The 5,253-nt window shown below is 47.8% G+C and overlaps 1 long non-coding RNA gene across 1 annotated transcript; it reads left to right on the plus strand.

Moving 5' to 3' along the window:
* The first annotated feature begins 558 nt into the window (after positions 1 to 558).
* On the plus strand, positions 559 to 4,162 carry LOC147974460 (uncharacterized). The gene is made up of 3 exons (XR_015601961.1): positions 559 to 1,041; positions 2,208 to 2,279; positions 3,912 to 4,162. It is a non-coding gene; the product is annotated as an uncharacterized LOC147974460 (long non-coding RNA).
* Positions 4,163 to 5,253: the final 1,091 nt, after the last annotated feature.

The following is a 5,253-nucleotide window of genomic DNA, read 5'->3' on the forward strand; positions in this document are numbered from 1 at the left end:
TTTCCATAGCCATTCTAAGATATATTGCCATGCAACTTCCATCATCTTCATATACATGACTTGAGCATCATTGTCATATTGTTTTGCATGATCGTAAGATAGCTATGTAACACCCCGGTAGCTCATCTACAGTAATCGCACACTAATGGTGCCATGTCATCGCTATTAATTTACTAAACCTCACTTTGGTCCAAACCAAGTTCAAATTCAAAATTTAAAATAAAGTCAAAATAAAACTTGTTCAAATAAATAAACAAAAGTGTTCATGTTATTGCAAATATTCACTAACTGTTTGATATGAAGAAACCAATATTATTTAAGTTGTTAAGATGCCCCTAGAAATTAAATAGTGGACCAGTAGCCATTTTAACTGACCATTTCAATTTCTAAAAATGCTTAAACAACTCCAAATGCTCGGAGACTTTTTGTACAACACCAAAATACTGCAAATGGAATTATTTGCCAAGTTCCACCCCTGGAAAAAAATTATTTAGTACTCCAACTAAATACAAAACAGAGGCTAGAAAAGGAAAGTTAAAATACAAAATCCTACTGGGCGCGAGGGCTGAGAGTGCTACAGTACATGAGCCATCCCACCTTGAGGCCTTCCCCTTCCTGTACAGTACAGAGGAGGAGACAGGGGCGCGCCGTGGCGCACATCCACGCCTCCATGGCCGCGGATGTTGCCGTGTCGATCATCCGCCGACACCCCTGAGTAGGATAAGAGCCCCCCGTCGCTGTAGACAAACCCTAGCACGCCATATCCCCCTCGCTCGCCCTCCTCTTCTCTGTTTAGATCGCGCCCGAGCCGTTGCTGCCGCGCCATCATCGTCCTTGCGGCCATTGGTCTCCCCGGTGCCCGGGAGGATGTCCAGGAGCTTCAGCATGGACGACTCCTTCGTCTGCTTGCTTCGATTTGAGTAGGGGCGCACCGGAAGCTCGCCATCGCCCGTCTTCTTCGCCACGGCCGCCGACGTTCATCGTCAGATGCACCGCCTCCCGAACGCCCCCGACCTCCTGACCGCATCCACGAGCTCCGTGGTAAGCCCCTCCTTCGATTCCCCTACTTCCTCCCTTCGATCCAGAGCCGTAGCCGCCGCCTTGTGCTCGTCCATGGCTGCACCCGTACTGTACGCGTCCTGCTGTCTGCTAGTGTCGTGCTCACCGCCGCGTGCCCGCGCTCACGCGCGCCCCTGGCCGTGCCCCTGGCCGCCGAGCGTGCATCCACCGCGGCTTGGCCGCGCCCGCCCGCGCTGCTGCTGGCTATTGCCGTTGCCGCTTCTGCTTCTTGCTACAGCTGGCACTACTGCTTTCTGCTCCCGCTGCTGCCGCTACTTCCTGTTGCTGCCTCTGCTTTCCCTTGCTCCTCGCCGCATGCCGCAGCCGTCCGATTGCCCCGACGCACGCTTGCGCTGTCCGCTCGCCCAGCCGTCTGCTTGCTCGGCCACCAGTGTTGCGGCTGGCGCTGGCCGCGAGCGCCCCATGTGTGCGCTCGTGCGTGAGGCGGCATAGCCATACAGTGGCCGGCTAGTGTCATCACCACCTGGGCCTTGCTAGGATTAGATTAGATACTAATCAAATTACAACCCACTAACCCAGCACCTAACACACTACTAATGGGCCCCCACCACTAACTAGGCAAAATAAACAATATGTTTAAAATAATGGCCCAATGACATCTAGGCCCCACTGCTTAGATTTGACCGGTCTACCCAGTCAATGTTGACTGTTGACCCTGTTGACTCAACACCCCACTGGCCCCACATGTCAGCCTGTGTGTGCATTGTTGTGTACACTCTACTAGGTGCACTTAGCCTTTTCATTTAATATAATTTTCGAATTTAATTTAATTTCCAGTAATTACAGAATATTGTTTAATCTTAAAAGAAATCATAGAAAGTAATCCGTAACTCAGATGAAAATGTTTTCTACATGAAAGTTGCTCAGAACAACGAGGCGGATCCAAATACGCGGTCCGTTTACCTGTCAGACGCCTCTAACTAGCTGAACATCGAACTTTCCCCCTCCGGTCATTTGTCCGACACAGGTCTGGAACCGGGCAAACATTCCCGGTTGAATTCCCCCTTCACCTATATCGTGCAGTACTACGTTAGATCGACCCTAGTTCTGCTTATCGTCTTGTCATCCTTAGTTGTACCTCTGTTTGCTCTGTATTTATTGTTTCTTCCCCCTCTTCTCTCCGATAGACCCCGAGACCGCTGATGATGCCGTTGTGATCGACTACGTCGACGACGACCCCTCCTTGCCAGAGCAACCAGGCAAGCAAACCCCCCTTGAGCATTCCGATATCGCCCATTTCTTTCCTTCTCATGCTTGCATTAGAACTGCTACTGCTTTTTGTATGATCCTACTCTGATGCATAGCCTGTTGTTGTTACGTGCTTTCATACCTTACCTGCTTGTCCTAAACTGCTTAGTATAGGTTGGTTAGTGATCCATCAGTGACCCCCACCTTGTCCCAGTTGCCCCGCTTTATGTTCGATGACTCGATCAACATGATCGACGTCCAAGCCCCGACACCGCACATCACCCCCCTAGTTGTACGACTCTGCAGAGTTACCATCGAGTGTCGAGGGTGGAACCTCTTACATCACTCCTGATGAGACCTCTGTAGTGTAGCTAATCGGTTGTGGTCATCGAGGGTGATTTCCTCCTTAACCACTTTCAATACGGCTCTGTCGTGCAACCCCTCAAGTGTGAACCTCGAGGGTGGATCCTCTTACGTTCACCTTGATGATAACATCAAGTGGAATTCACCGGGGGTGATTCCTCGGGTTTTCCCCTTGGTGTTAGACACACAGTTACTATGGTTACTATGACTTTACATGAACCATGTTACTAAAGACGGGTTGACCTGGAAGGTACCCGCGCGAGCTTAATAGCGAGAGATGTGGAGTCGGGTTGACCTGGAAGGTGCCCACGAGATAACTACGAGGCGTGGCCGGGCATTCTTAGCCCTTGCCGCAAGTACTCGAGATGGGGCAACAGGGTCACATCTTTCGTGAGTCTCTGCTTGTTACCGCGTGCTCCTAATCCACTACGATTTGGATATTTGATCCGAGGGGCCTCTGGCCTGATAGCACTAACCATCACATGGGCATAGTATGGGCGTTCTGCGTCGTATACATCAGCCGAAGCTTAATAGGCGTCAACAACTGAGCGGCGCGCGCCGGCTTGGACTGCGTAAGCTCCTGCCTTGTTGAAGGAGGTAGCTAGGTCTGCTCACCGGCCGCGTTCGCAACATGCAGGAGTTCCCGGGGAGATGGCCCATGACCCCTGGGGGCATAGGTTTAGTCTGGCGTGCTGACCTCTCTATTAAGCCTAGGTCGGGTTGCGGCGTATTGTTTAGCCGAGTTCGGGCATGACCCAGGAAAGTGTGTCCGACCGGAGTTAATCGAGCGTGGTGGGTAAGTTGGTGCACCCCTGCAGGGAAGAAAACATCTATCAATAGCCTGTCCTATGGTAACGAACACTTGGAGTTGTATCCCGATCGATACAACTAGAACTGGATACTTGTGATGAGAACTGGATGGTGATGAGAATTGGATTGTGATGATAACTGGATAGTATGGCTCTGGGATTGCTTTCTCGCAGGGAGTCGAGAAAGGATCTCTGGTCGAGGTTGATAACATCACTGCTACTTTACTTTATGCTACTCTACTCCCTCCTGTTGCTGCAATATGGTGGTTTCCAGAAGATGCTAGTCTTCGATAGGCTAGGCTTTCCCCTTCCCTTCTGGCATTCTGCAGTTTAGTCCACAGATACAACCCTTTCCTTTGATACAGATGCATACTTAGTTTAGATCTGATGTAAGTCTTGCGAGTACTTTGGATGAGTACTCACGGTTGCTTTGCTACTTCTTTATCCCCCATACCCGATTGTTGCGACCAGATGACGGATCCCAGGAGCCAGACGACGCCACTGATGACTACTACTATCCGGAGGATGCCTACTACTATGTGAAGACCGCAGACGACTAGGAGTAGTTAGGAGGCTCCCAGGCAGGAGGCCTTGCCTTTTCGATCGTTGTTGTTTTTGTGCTAGCCTTCTTAAGGCAAACTTGTTTAACTTATGTCTGTACTCAGATATTGTTGCTTCCGCTGACTCTTGTGTTTTAGAGCTTATGTATTCGAGCCCTCGAGGCCCCTGGCTTGTAATATAAAGCTTGTATTATTTTAATTTGTGTCTAGATTTGTGTTGTGATATCTTCCCGTGAGTCCTTGATCTTGATCGTACACATTTGCGTGTATGATTAGTGTACGGTCAAATTGGGGGCGTCACAAGCTAGCATGATGTTTTCATGGCTTGTCCATTTTTTGATGTCATTGCTATGCTAGATCATTGTACATCCCGGTACACCGCCGGAGGCATTCATATAGTCATATCTTTATTCTAGTATCGAGTTGTAATATTGAGTTGTAAGTAAATAAAAGTGTGATGATCATCATTATTAGAGCATTGCCCCATGAAAAAAATGAAAAAAAGGAAATGAAAAAAGAGAGGCCAAAGAAGCCTAAATAAAAAAAGGGGGCCAAAGAGGCCCGCAAAAAAGAGAGGGGGCAATGTTACTATCCTTTTACCACACTTGTGCTTCAAAGTAGCATCATGTTCTTCATATAGAGAGTCTCTTGAGTTATCACTATTATATACTAGTGGGAATTTTCATTATATAACTTGGCTTGTATATTTCGATGATGGGCTTCGTCAAATGCCTGAGGTCTTCATGACCAAGCAAGTTGGATGCACACCCACTTAGTTTCCAGTTTGAGCTTTCATACACTTATAGCTCTTAGTACATCTGTTGCATGGCAATCCCTACTCCTCACATTGACATCAATTGATGGGCATTTCCATAGCCCATTGATTAGCCGCGTCGATGTGAGACTTTCTCCTTTTTGTCTTCTCCACACAACGTCCACCATCATATTCTATTCCACCCATAGTGCTATGTCCATGGCTCACGCTCATGTATTGCGTGAAAATTGAAAAGGTTTGAGAACATCACAAGTATGAAACAACTGCTTGGCTTGTCATCGAGGTTGTGCAAGATTTGAATATTTTGTGTGGTGAAGATGGAGCATAGCCAGAATATATGATTTTGTAGGGATAACTTTCTTTGTCCATCTTATTTTGAAAAGACATGATTGCTTTATTAGTATGCTTGAAATATTATTTTCTTAATGTCAAATGATAGACTATTGCTTTGAATCACTCGTGTTTTAATATTCATGCC

Source organism: Triticum urartu, chromosome 4A (assembly GCF_056163025.1).
Source record: "Triticum urartu cultivar PI428250 chromosome 4A, HENAU_Tu73, whole genome shotgun sequence".
Taxonomy (NCBI): domain Eukaryota; kingdom Viridiplantae; phylum Streptophyta; class Magnoliopsida; order Poales; family Poaceae; genus Triticum; species Triticum urartu.